Source organism: Arachis hypogaea, chromosome 16, assembly GCF_003086295.3.
Source record: "Arachis hypogaea cultivar Tifrunner chromosome 16, arahy.Tifrunner.gnm2.J5K5, whole genome shotgun sequence".
NCBI lineage: Eukaryota > Viridiplantae > Streptophyta > Magnoliopsida > Fabales > Fabaceae > Arachis > Arachis hypogaea.
Genome location: NC_092051.1, coordinates 59,827,626 through 59,842,501, shown reverse-complemented (window position 1 = coordinate 59,842,501; position 14,876 = coordinate 59,827,626).

Sequence of the window (14,876 nt, the reverse complement as noted above, 5' to 3'; positions counted from 1 at the left end):
GGATCCGTACTACCCCTCAAAAAAGGCGTTGATCACATACAGCCTGCCATAGAAGAAATCATTCACAGTTAGAGTAGACAGTGAAACCGGAGTAATCCAGAGGAATAAAGCATCTCCAAGGCCTCAACCATCTTCTTATCATTGCATTTACCATCAATTGAGTAACGTTATCTTTGTTTTACTTTTATGTGCTTTAAACAAACAAACAACTTTTCAAGCCGACAATCCTCGTGGGATCGACCCTGACTCACCTCAGATATTACTTGGACGACCTAGTGCACTTGCTGGTTCAGTTGTACGGAGTATGGGAATCCGTGCACCAACAACCCTCTGTGCATGCGCACAAGTGGTGAACCAGCAAGTGTGCATATGCATGCATCTGAGCATACGCACAAGTCCTTGCACATGACTTCATTAATGAAGCACATGGCTCACGATTTTGGGGCTCATTTGGCCCAATTTTTTGAGTTGCTGAGGCCTTTTGGAGTGCTATATCAAAGGAAAATGAAGACATATTAAGGGATTAGTTAGTAGTAGTTTTCTATTAGGTTAAATTAGATAGAAAGCATTATTAGGAGTAGGAGTAGTGTGGATAGAAAATTCTCTCTTAGGGTTTACTTTATTTCCATTGTAGCATTTTATAGTTAAGTTTTGATCTTGGATTTTGCTCATCTTTATTGTATGAACTTCTTAATTTCTTCTTTAATTTCAATACTTTTGTTACATTTTTCATGGTTCAAGTTACTTCATTAATATTTCCAATTTTGGTTTCTTGAAGTTTTGATTGATGCATTTAATGTTTTATGCCTTATATATGCTTGATTGAATGTTTATAGTTGATTTTGTGAATAGTTTGGATATAGTTTTCATTTTTCTTTGCAATTTCTCATGTTTTGGTTTTATGCCCACCAAGTGTTTGTGAAAATACCACTTGGTAATTTTGAGTAGATTTTCACACCTTGGCTTGGGACATGAGTTCCTAGGATACTAGAGTCATAATGTCTGACATTTAGTGGTGATTCTTGGGTAGTTAGTTGACTCTTGTTTCCATTGACGCTAGCTTTTTACCAAGTTAATTGGTAAGTTAGCTAGGACTTATGGATTAAGGTCAATTATGCTTGCTTGACTTACTCCTCGATGTTGGGGGTTAACGAAGCGAGATTGACTCATCATAGTTATCATAGTTGTGGTTATGACGATGATAGGATTCCTTAATTCTCATTCCCAAGTCAAGGCTTTTTATGCATTTATAGCATTTTCACTAATTTTGATCTTATATTCCTTTTGACTTTCATTAACATCCTTTTTTATCGTTTCTTAATTCTTTTAATCTTTCGTTCCTTGATTGAAAATCCCTTTTTCCTCACAACCAATAGTGTGACACCTTAATTGCATTCCTAGAGAGAATGACCTGAGGTTTAACTACTCTCGGTTATTTTAATTTCATTTAAAAAATCAAACTTTTTTAATTGTCGCTTTGGACTATGCTACCGACGAAATGATTCTTTTATTGAGAAATTCTAAACCGGCGTGAATCACATTCATCAAATTTTTAGCACCGTTTGCGGGGATGCAATTGGTGTTATATTTTTCATTGTTGTGAATATGTCAATATTGTAAATAGTACCTTTGGTTGTTTGTTTGCTTTTGTTAGTAAGTTTTGTTATACTTTCTCTAAGACTTATCCACACCATTACCACAATTCACCAGCATGGAACCCCAACACTTATTTTTCTAGCCACCAATTCGATACACCATCACCTCACTACATACAAAACCAAGACCCTCACCTTCATGAGTTTGATTGTCAACCTTCATCATCTCAAGTTTCATCTTCATATATGAATCAAGCCACACTAGAAGCACTCCAAGTGCTTATTCAAGAACAACAAGAGTTCCGGAAGAAGTAAGAGCAAGTCATGTCTACCTTAGCGGAAACCTTGGATCGGTTAGTTTCATTGCGTTCATGCCACAACCAAGGAATTCTCGTGGATGAATATAAGGAATCGAGTGAAGAAAAAATTACAAAATAAAGTAGAAGATGAGATGTCACAATATGAAGTACAAGAGGAGGTAAATGAAGAGTTGATGGAAATTGATCAAGTGGATTCCATCATCTATGATTTTTTGTCCAACTTGGTCAATCCCTTCAATGACCTTTATGAACCTGCCTTGATCGAATTTGAAAGAGATGTTGATGTGGACTTCACATAACCGCTAATTTTTTACTTGAGTGATAATGAGGAAGATTTAAGGAGGTTGAGGAAGAGTTCAACTACCGAGAAGTGAAGGTACTTGTACAAGAGCAAATTGAGTGGGTGAAAATTGTACCAACAAGTTTTCTAGGCCCACATCAATATGCCATCTTGGAGACGGATTATCAACTTCAAAACCTTCTTGAAATGTTAGATGGTGAAGAGAAGAATGTCAATTGGCAAGGAAATAGAAAGTTCATCAAAGAAGCCAATTCAACATTTAGAGTTCAACTATGGTGCAAGATTCAATTGAGTGGATCCCAGGGAGTATCCAAGTGTTCTAATGGTGATTTAACACAATGTTCATCCAAGTGCAAAAATGAAGATCAACAAGAAGGTGGACAAGAGACTAGAGTATGGGATCCGGGCATTAGTTTTAACACTCAACACTTATGGATCCTCAAGGCTAGTTTGGAACTGCCACCGAAGTTTGTCTTTAATTTGACCTTACCTTGGCAATTCAAGGAGGAGTGCAAGCACAAGCCACCATAACATAAGTTTCACTCAAAAATTCTAACTTAAGGACTTTAAACCAAAGTGCTAGGTGGGAAACACCCCACAATGGTAATATCCTTCTAACCCTTTCTTTCTTTTAGCTTTTATTTCTTGAATAATTGGTTATGTTGCTTAGTTTAGTTTAGTTGCAATTTGGTGTTGACTAGGCAATCTTAGTGGAATAATGTGCCTTAGAGGCATTAAAATTTTTGCAGAAACAGAACTCTGTGCGCACGCACAGGTTCGCACAAACCTGTGCGTACGCACACGTCTCCCATTTTTTGTCATCTGTGCATACGCACACTCCTTATCACCCCTCCTGTTCAGGGCGCTCGCACCATCCTATGCGTGTGCACCCTAACCCTTTTTCCCTTTGTGTGTATGGTCCCATCCTTGTGCGGCCGTACATTTAGCTGGTTTCTTGAAAAAAAAAAAACCTTCCCGTGCTTGTGCACGACCTTTTATACCCCTCTTGTTCATAGCAAACGCACACTAGTGTCCGTAGGAACATCCCTTTATTTTCGCATGTATGCGTGCGCACACAATCTTGTGCGCGCGCACAGACCTTGATACCCCTTCTGTTGGGAGTGCTCGCATGCCTCTGTGCGCGTGCATACCCTTTCTTTTCCCTAGTGTGCACCCGCATACTGCCTTGTGCGTACGCACAAGGCGTTTTTCAAATGTTAATTCGAAAGGGGAGACCAATCGCGCCTTCAGAAACCATAACCCCCACAAACCCTTTCTCTCTTTTTCGAGGAACCCAGCCCTCCGTTCGTCCGACGCCACCACCACCGGCGACCGCCGTTGCCCACCTTATCCCCCTTTTTTCTCCATTTCTTCTGTTCGCTGCACGAACCCCCTGTTCTCTGCGCAAGCTCTACTTCGCGTCTTCGAGTTTCGGCGAGCAACCACCAGCGGCGGTGAAACTTTGTGCCGCTGCGATGCTACCATTACTGCTCCCTAATCCTGTCTTTTTCCCCTTCTCGTCAACGCATGTTTCTCTCCCCTGCATCTCTATTTTTTTTATTTTACTTGCTTTTATATTATGATTTTTAGTATTTATATTAGACTTAGGTTACTTAATCTGTGTTTCTGGATTGAATGTTTGCTGGTTGATTTTTCTGGGTTACTTGCTGCTTACATTGAACTGAATCTGCTGCTTTTGAATCCTACACACCATATGTTTGATGAATTGCTTGAATGAAACTTTTTGTTTAATTCTTATGTCTGATCAGCATGGGCTTTAAATTTTATTATCCTTAGGCATTCTAATTCATAATTGTACAGTTTTATGTAATTTTTTATGATGATTGAGACTGAATTTTGGTTATGCACTTAGTTGCTATTTTTGCTTGGAACACCAAATGAATTTGAAATTTTCAGCATTGATCATTTGTTTGGTGTGTGAATTCAAAAGTGCATACCATGTTTTGTTTAGTGAATTGACTAAAATTTCTTATTCATGTTGGTTTGGAATATGAATGATCACATATAATCACTTGTTCTTTATGGTTTTTTGAGCAATTCAAATTGATTTTCATCAAGTATTGATTTTTGAACAAGGGCTGTGTGTGTTGATTATTTTCTCATTTTTGACGTGAACAAGTAAGTTCTTCAAAGATTAAATTGGATATTCTCTTTGTGCCAACTCTTGTTAAATCTTACACTTTCAAAGCACAATTGGGCAATAACCAAGTTTTTAGGTCAATTTACTTCCATTGCTCTACCTAGGTTGTTTGTGCTTTGATTATCATTCATTCCTTTAATTATCACTTAGGTTTCTTGATTTTGGAAAACTATATTTTCTTTTGAAGTATATCACATCTTTCAATATGTTTTCCTCAGTTAAGTGTTTGTTTACCTTATTGGCTCTAATTTGTATTCTTTGATTTTGTTTACCTTATTGGCTCTAATTTGTATTCTTTGATTATTTCCACTTTTGCTTTTATACCAATTGTCTTTTCTCCTGAGTTGTATTCTATTTTACTCTGTTTTCAGGATGCGTCGTAAGGGTAAGGAGCCCGATTCTTCATTAGCTCCTCCCTCTGTACGTCCGAGCACTCTGCCAGATACCTTTATTACCGAAGAAGCCCGCGAGCAATACAAAAAGTTGGAAAAGAAAGCTTTCCACTATGAGCGGAAGCTAAACGTGCTGGAGAAATATGCGAAAGCCATCCACAACAGACTTGATTTTTACCAGTGGAAATTCATAGAATTCGACTTGGTGGAAATCAATGAACACCTGATCAAAGAATTCTATGGAAATCTGCTGAAGAGAGACGCCGACACCGTTTTCCTTAGGAGGGTGCAGCTAGACACCTCCACCCATGCTTTAGAGGCTCTCTTACAGCTTTCGCATATTCTGCCGAGCCGTGACACTTACTCGAAGATAGTGGCAGATTTGACTCAGGGCAAGTTATCATTGGATGTTGTTCTGAAGAGGATTGGCCTACCTAAGGCCCGTTGGGAATACAACCGGAGAGAGAATGCGGTCCCCAGTAGTATTGCATGTGCTCATTTACATCCAAAGGCGAGGATTTAGCAACAAATCATTGCCAACTACATTTTGCCGAGCATGCATGCTACACACATCCGAGTCAGAGTGGTAGTTCTTCCTTGGGCCATTTTAGAGGGTAAGAGGATCTCTGTTCTGCCCCTCATTAGAGAGTCGATGTGGAAGGTGAACCAGTAGCAGAAATACAACATCCCCTTTCCATCGATGATCACACGATTGGCCACATTATCTGGGATAGAGTGGCGACCGGGAGACCGGACGTCTATCTTTATCAGTACCGCACCTACACCTGCACCTCAAACCACTTATGAGTTAGTTCAGGATATTCTTCAGGAAATCCACCGCCACGAACGCCGCTGCGAGCGTCGTTTTTAGTGGGTAGTGGCGAGACTGGAGGCCGAGACCCTGGACCACCTCCTGTGCATACTGATGAGTTCATATTTTTTTATATATTTTAGCTTGATTTGAATGGATTTCATCACATAAACTCACACTTAAGCACCAAAATAGCATACTTTTGTGTTTTATCCCTAAATTGGACTTAAATATGAAAACATGCAATTTTGTGCTTGAATTGAGCAATTTAATTCCACTTTTATTTCATTTGATGCCATGACTTGTTTGTTGAGTGATTTCAGGTCAATTAGGCAAGAATGGATAGCCAAAAGTGGAAGAAAGCATGTACAAGGGAGAACACATGAAGATAACAAGGAAAAGCACACACAGGCAAGTGTGCATGCGCACAAGTACCTGGGCGCGCGCACAAGAGGAAATTTGCATGTGTGCGTGTGCACAACCATCTGTGCATACGCACAAGTGGCGAAACAGCAAAGTGTGCGTACGCATACATCTGTGCATACGCATAAGACTCTGTACGTGGTTTCATTAATGAAACACGTGCTGCGCGATTTCTGAGGGCTTTTGGCCCAATTTTGGAAGCTCCAATGCTGAATTGAAGTGCTATATGAAGGGAGTATCAACACATATAACGGCATTAGGACTTAGAACTTTATGTTTACATTTTTCATATAGTAAGGGTAGGAGTAGTGTAGATTAGGGAGAGTTCTCTTAGGGTTTTTAATTAGGGTTCCTTGTAGCATTTTATAGCAAGCTTCACTTTTGGATTTTTCTCATCTTTTGTAAGTACTCTTAAATTTCCTCTTTAATTCCACTACTTTTGCTTTTATTTTCTTATGGTTCAAGATGCTTTGTTTATATATGCAATTTTGGTTTCTTGGAATTTTGATAGATGAATTTAATGTTTTATGCTTCCTTTATGTTTGATTGAATGTTAATTGTTGATATTGTGAATATTTTGGTTATAGCTTTCACTTGTCTTTGCAGTTTTCTATGTTTTACTTTTATGCCCACAAGGTGTTTGTGAAAATACCAACCTTAGAATTTGAGTAGATTTTCATACCTTGGCTTGGGATTTGAGTTCCTAGGATACTAGAGTCATAATGTCCAACATTTAGTGGCAATTCTTGGGTAGTTAGTTGAGTCTTGTTTCCATTGACGCTAGCTTTTTACGAACTAGTTTGGTAAGTTAGCCAGGACTTATGGATTAAGGTCAATTATACTTGCTTGACTTACTCCTCGATGTTTGAGGTTAACTAGGCGAGATTGACTCATCATAATTGCCATAGTTGTGGTTATGACGATGATAGGATTCCTTGGATTCTCTCATTCCCAAGTCAAGGCTCTTTATTGCATTTATAGCATCCTCCCTATGTTTTGATCTTGTTTTCTCTTTACTTGCATTAATTCCCAATTTTGATCATTGCTTAGTTCTTTTATTTCTTGATTTCCTTTAATCTTTAGTTCTTTGATTACTAAAACCCTTTTTTGTCCCCACAACCAAGAGCGTAACACTTCCAATTGCATTCCAAGGGAGAACGACTCGAGGTTTCATTACTCTCGGTTATGATATGAATTTGGAAAAAAACTAAACTTTGATTGAGAGGATTGTTTGTTGGTCTAGGCTATACTTGCAACGAAGAGATTCTTATTTTGAGAAATTCTAGATCGACAATAGTCCACTCATCAAGTTTTTAGCGACGTTGCCGAGGATGCAATTAGTGTTATATCTTAGGTTGTTGTAAATATATTGATCGTGTGAATATCTTACCTTTTGGTTGTTTGGTTGTTTTTGGTTAACACTTAGGTGTTCTTGTTTTTCTTGTTTATTGATGCATTTTATTTTTATTTTCAACTTTCTTTATGAGCTATCATCCTTGTTGCTCGGAGCTTGGTTGTAAGTCTTTTGTACGGTATGATGAATTCAAATTGGGATCGTTTTATGGAGTGGAAGAACCAATTTAGGGAGGAACCAATTGCGTTGAGCAACACTCATGGCAAACACCTCCCTCATACTACAACGAGCCAAACCCTCCCCTATGTGAATACCAAATCCAAAGATATGAAAGATACCCCCAACATGACCCCCAACCACCAAACCTTCAAGTACCACACCCTCCACCTCCATGGAATCAAGATACTTATACACCTTACCATCAACCATATGACCCATCACATCCTTATACACCACCTCAATACCCTCACCCACATAACACACCTCCCTACTATACAACCTTTCTCCCAACCTTTGAACCTTCTCTTCCATTAAATTGTGAAATTCTCCAACCCTTGCCCCAAGAACAACAAGACCTTCAAGCATTCTTCCAAGAGCAAGAAGGGTTTTGAAAGAAGCAAGAGGAGGTCATTGCTACCATAGCCGAAGCGATGAACTACTTGGCCTCACTACACTCAACCACTCAAGACATCCCCCTTGAAGAAGGTGGAGGATCAACTAAGGAGTAGAGTAAGGAGGGGAACATGGAGTCTCAAATTGAAGAAGTAGAATTGAAGCTTGAGTCACAAGTAACGGAAGGTAGAACTAGTGAACCGAAAGAGTTAAATGGAGAAGTGTGGGAGTTTGATCAAGAAGTGGATTGCATCATCAATGATTTTTTGTCTACCTTGGTCAACCTCCTCAATGATCCTGAGGAAGCTTTCCCCTTGGAGTTTGAGATAGAAAGGGAAGAGCTAGAAAAGAGTGGTGAGAAAGAGGTGATCATCCAAGAAGTGGAGGCATACATGTAAGAGTTTATAAGAGTGACTCCAACTCAAGGGCAATTTGAATGAGTGACAATTTCCTCCATGAGCTTCATAGGCCCATACCAATTTGCTATCTTGGAAACGGATCACCAACTTAAGGTGCTTCTTGGAGTGCTAAATGGTGAAAGATTGGGTGTTGGTTCCCAAAGGAGTTCAAGGCATAAACGGTGTAAGGTTCAATTGGGAGGATCACAAGATTCAAGTGGGTGCTTCAAAGGTGCTTGGAGAGGTTGTTCATTCAAAGGCATAAGTGAAAGTCAACAAGAGGATGATAGAGAAACCAAAGTGTGGGATCCGGGCATACAACTCTACAATCGACAATTTTCGGTCCCAATTATCGGCTTGAGGTTGCTTAAGAGCTTGATGTACTTCGTTTGGGATCCTGGAGGGTCTTGGAAGAGCAAGCATGGTTGGCAACTCAAGGATGAGTGGAGGCATAAGCCACCATGACACAAGCTTCAACCAAAAGTCCAACTTGAGGACTTTAAACCAAAGTGCTAGGTGGGAGACACCCCACCATGGTAATATCCTTTCAACTCTTCTTTCTTTTAGCTTTTGTTTATTGAATTTTGTCTCTTTGATTAGCTTAGTTCGATTGCATTCTAGGTTTAAATTAGTGGTATTTTATGTTTGATCATGTGTTTTTGATGAATGATATGTTTTGGGGTTGAAAACCTTTGATTGATATCATGGTTGGTGCCTTAGAGGCATTAAAAATGTTGCAGAAAATGAGTTCTGTGCGTGCGCACAGCCTTGTGCGTACGCACACTTCCCCTATTTTTCCCCATCTGTGCGTGTGCACAACTGTGTGCGTACGCATACCCATTGTAACACGCTCTATTCACAACGCTCGCACCCTCTATGCACGTGCACCCCGCTACATTTTCATTCTATGCATGCGCACGAGCTCCTGTGCGTACGCACACATGGTCATTTTGTCCTGTTAAAACAAAGTGTGTTCTGTGTGTGTGCACAGCCCTGTGTGCACGCACATGTCTTTAGACCCTCTCTGCCAGCAGCGCTCGCACGTCTTGTGCATCTGAACGCCCCCAAGTTTTGCTGGTGTGCGTACGCACACTTCCTTATGCGTACGCACAAGTGCCGTCCTGGGCGTTAATAAGAAAGGGTGCCCTGCTGCGCTAGCCCTTCCACACCCCTTCTTCCTTTCTTCTTCACTTCTTCTTCTTCTTCACTCCCCCTCAGCCCAACCTAGCTACCACTTTCTTCCGGAGACCACCACCGTCGCCGTCCAACCATCGCCGGAGCCACCACCGCCGCCGCTTCTCTTTTTCTATTTCTTGTCTTGTCTTTTTCTTCTTTTCCTTCTTCTTTCTTTCATTTCTTCTTCCTTCTTTCTTTTTCTTTTCTTCTCTCTTTCTTCTCTTCTCCGGTGAAGTTTCGTCGCCATGAGCCTCGCAGTGGCTAACACAAGTGCCACTGTTGCCTATCCCTTTCTTTTCTATTCTTCATCTTTTTAATTTTGTTATTTTAATCTTCTTTGTTATGTTTAGTTCCTTGCTTAATTTCTATTTTCTTGATTTAACTTTGGTTGTTTAAGTTTGCTTAATTGTTTGTTTGTTGCATTGCAAGTGTTTAATTTTTAACTTATGGGTTGTTCATGCTTGAATCTTTGGCTTGAATTTGTTGAATTTGTGCACTGCACTCCATGTGTTGTCGCGACCATATGTATTAGACTATATCCTTGTTTGGCGTTCTAATTAAGAATTGTGAACTTTTGAATGATTATGATGTTATTTTGGGATTGGAATTTCAATAATGTACTTGTTCATTGTCTTGAGTTACTAGCACCAAATTGATTTAGAAATTGACTTTTTGTCTCTTATTTGGTGCAATTTTTAACAAGTACGTATTGAATTTAGTGAATTGAATGGAATTGCTTATTTCATCATGGTTTTTAAGTCAATATAATCACATCATAAGGTATTTTCTCCTTGTTAATGCTTTGCATTTGTTTGAGTTGACTTGACTTGATTCTTATCAAGACTTGTTGCTTTTTGTAGCAAGTACCCTATACATGTGATTATTTGATTCTTCGTAAAGATGAATAAGTAGTTTCTCTTCATCATTGAATTGGTTATTGTTTGCTGTGCTATTTTATATCAATTTTGCCCTTTCACTTGCACAACTTCAATATCCAATAATTTCTAAACTCAATTCACTCTTGTGGTAGTTGCCTAAGTTTGCTTGTCCTTAATTGATGCTCATCTATTGCTTGCATCTTAGGCCATTTAATTGAGGAACTCATGCTTACTTTTTTTTTGTGTGGATGCCTTTTTAACCGTGTGTGTTCCAACCGCGCGCATAATTGAAATACACACATGGCTAATTTTTATCATGCCGCACCACTATACAAACTTCCTCAATTAAATGCTTGTTTGTTTTCTTTTTGCTCCAAGTATACAATGTATTTGCTCCTTCCTTTACCTTTTTGTGCTACTTGCCCGATGATTCTTAATTATACTTTATTCATTCTTTTTGAGGATGAGCCGGCGAAGGAGGAGGACACTGAGGATGAAGATGCCAAGAATGCATTGGACTTGGCAATTTTAATACAACCCGAGCCCCTGCATCCGCCAACCGAAGGTGGAGCTCTTGAGAGACATTCTCCCCGGATCGGTTCGTGCTCGGAGGACCGTGCAACGCTTAAGTGTGGGGGAGGATTCGACATTTTTTGGGGTGTAAATTCTCTTTTTCGAACACTTTGCACTTTATTTTTGTTTCTTTTTATTATGTTTCTTGTAGATATTTGGAGTGTTTTTGATTGTTGCATTGCATTTTTTTCTAGTACATATATCTTAGACTATTCATAGTTCATATCTATTGCATTTTGCATCTTTTGCATGATATATATTTTATAGATAGAAGTTGTGATTGGATAATGTGAATAGCATGGTGCCTAGTTCAATGTTGGTCCTAATTATTCATGTTAGTTTTTGGTTGATGAAAATTAGGAAGAGAACTAGGAAAATTTTGAAAAATTGCATCCATCACATCATACATACATATAGGAAATAATTTTGGTGAAAAACAACAAAGATTTCTAAGAATTTTATTTTTAGGGCATTCTATTGAATTGATTTGGAAAATTGTTTTTAAACTTGCTTGAATGAATTTTTATGGAACATAGAAGAGGAGAGAACAAAATACCTTGTGAGTTTTTGAGCTTGAATGAGTGGTTACAATTTATAACCACAAATTTGTTCATTGTGTGCTATATCTCTTCTATGATTGTAATCTTGGTTTTGCTTGATTCTTTGTTTCCGATGATTGATGTTTGAATGCATTGAGCATGATTGAGGCCATCCTTGTATAACTCTCTCACCCATATAGACCTACCCTTGCATCTACCTTTGTTAACCCCCTTTGAGCCTTAATTAACCCCATTGTTTGTAATATCACCATATTACAACCTTAAGCGGAAAACCATAATTTACCTTGGATTGTATCCTTAATTAGCTTAGTGATGAACGGATTTTTGTCGGTAAAGAATTTCATAAATAAGTTCTCGTTGCTAGTATAGTTTCTAAACCAATAGAGAATCCTTTCGTACAAAAGTTTTGGTTGTCACTTAACCAAACCCAATAAAAATATAAATCAAAGTATTTAAACCTCGGGTCGTCTCTCAAGGAATTGCAGGGAGGTGTAGTTATTATTGGTTATGGAAAAGTCTCCTTTTGGGGGTTTTTGAAAGGTTGAACAAGGAATGTAAATGATAAGAAAATAAATTAATAATTGAGAAAACTCTTGGCAAGGTATGAGAATTATAAGTCATATCCTAGTTATCCTTATCAATTGTGATGAGAATTGTTCCTTGCTCCCACTTAGTTAACCCTTACTAAATAAAGGAAAGTCAAGTGGACCAATCAATTTGATTCCTCAGGTCCTAGTCAATTCCTATGGAAAGACTAGAGTTAGTGGAATTCAAATCAACTAGCAAACATAACAATTATCAATCAACAAGGGAGTTTGATAACTCAAGAGTCTCCAATTACTCAACCAAAGCTAAAAGAATGTAAAAAGCTAATTTAAAACTCTCCCAAGCATTCTATCAAACACTTAGAAGGCACGACATAAAAACATAAGTAGAAGAAGCAATAAACATGAAATACCTCAAATTTCATTAAATATAGAAAATCAAATCTAACATGAAAAGTCATAAACTAAATTGGGAAAAATAAACAAACCAACAAGAGAAATAGATAACTAAAGTGCTAGAATAAATAAGAGTAGAAGAGAAACTAATTAAACTAAGATAGAATCTAAAAGTAAGAAAAGCTAATCCTAAAATCCTAAAACCTAAGAGAGATGAGAGAGCCTCCCTCTCTAGAGAACTACATCTAAAACCTAAAATTATGTAAATGAAAGTATGTTTCAATATGTTTTGAGTCTCTGCTTGTTCCCTGGCTTTAGTCTGCGTTTCTGGACCGAAAACCGGGTCCAAACTCAGCCCAAAATCGCCCCTAGTGTTTTCTGAGATTTCTGCACGTGGTGCATGTCACGCGTACACGTACGCGTCAGCCACGCGTACGCGTCGATGGTCTTCTTCGCGTGTCACGCGTACACGTCAGGTACGCGCACGCGTCACCGTGAAAATCGCTTCTCACGCGTACATGTCAGGTACACACACGCGTCGCTGTGAATTTCTCCAAATCACGCGCACGCGACAAGTACGCGCGCGTGTAGTTCCTCACTGGTCAGCTCTTTATTTTCTTGTGTTCCTTCCATTTTCGCAAGCTTCCTTTCCATCCTCTAAGCCATTCCTGCCCTATAAAGCCTGAAAACACTTAACATACAGATCACGGCATCGAATGGTATAAAAGAGAGGATTAAGATTAGTAATTTAAGGCCAAAGAAGCATGTTTTTAATCAAAGCACAGAATTGGGAAGGAAAATGTAAAACATGTGAATTCAATGAATAAGTGTGAGTTTAGTGGATAAAATCCACTCAATTAAGTACAAAATGTACCACAAAATAGTGGTGCATCAAATCTCCCCATAATTAAACATTAGCATGTCCTCATGCTAAGCTCAAGGAGATATATAGAATGAATGGGGGAAAGTAAGACTCATGAAATGTAACTTATATATGAATGCAACTATATGCTAAGATATTTCTGTCTACTTGGTTGAAAGTAAACAAGTTCTTCAAGACAAATATAAATCAAATTTCACTAATTCAAACCATACAATAAAAGACAAGTAAACTTGTAAGAAGATGGCTCATGAAAGCAGGGAACATAGAATCAAGCATTGGACCCTCATTGGTAGTGTATATGCACTCTAATATCTCAAGTGTCTAGGGTTGATCACTCTACTCTTCTCTAGTCATGCTTTCTAAGACTTTGTTCTTCATCTAACTAATCAACAAAATTTAGTATACCAATGCAAACATCATAAGGTCTTTTCAAGGTTGTAATGGGGCTAAGGTAAGGGTTGATGACATGTCATCATGTCATGTTTTTCTATGTTTTTTCATAAAAGAAATTGATGATTAGTGCTTAAATATTGAATGATTTTGTGCTTAAATAATATATTTCTTTGATCTTTTGATTTTATAAACTTTGTAGGAAATAAGAAGAAAAAGAAGCAAAAAAAGCACAAAATAAGCTAAAAAGGAGAAAAGAGAGTTTTGGGGCACATTTTGGAGTTTAGGCACACTTTGGAGCCTTAGGCCACATTTTTAAAAGCGTGGCCCATGACTAAATCAAGGAAGTGTGGCCCATGAAATAAGCAAAGAGAGCGCTCATTTGCAAAGAAAGCGCTACGTTTACTTACTGAGCGTTTTCAAGCAAGTTAAAATTTGGAGGCAAAGTTTTGCAAACGACGCGCACGCGTGCTTGACGCGAACGCGTCGAATGTGAAACTTTGGAAGACCACACGTATGCGTAGGTGACGTGTACGCATGGGACAGCGTTGTCAAAGCGAGCGCTACATTCACAAAGTAAACGTTGATATGACGAGTAGGCGTATGGCATGCGTACGCGTCACAAGCTCAAAATCTGAAGATCACGCGTACGCGTAAGTGACGCGTACACGTCGATGGGCAAAAATGCAAAAGCACGCGCAAGCGTGAGGGATGCGTATGCGTGGGTGAATGAACGCTGCGCTCAATTTTAAAATGCTACGCTCTCCTGGAAGCATCACTTCTGCTCAATTTATCTGATTCCAGGCCCAAGTGAAATTCAAAGCAAGCAGAGCCCAATTGACATCACTCAAAGGCACAAGGATCATCTAGAATAGGAATTTTGCATTTAAGTGTAATTTGTTTTCAATTTGAATTTCATTTTGTAATTTAGGAATGCCTATAAAAAGGCTTTAGTTCTGTTAGGAAAAAGGAAGCGCACAGTAGAAGTAGGAGTAGAATAGGAAGCTCAGGCTGGAGGATTAGAGACTCCAGATCTCTCTTGGAGGATTAGAGACTCCAGAGAGCTTAGCATAGTTGATACACTTTTATCTTTCTACAATTGTCAATT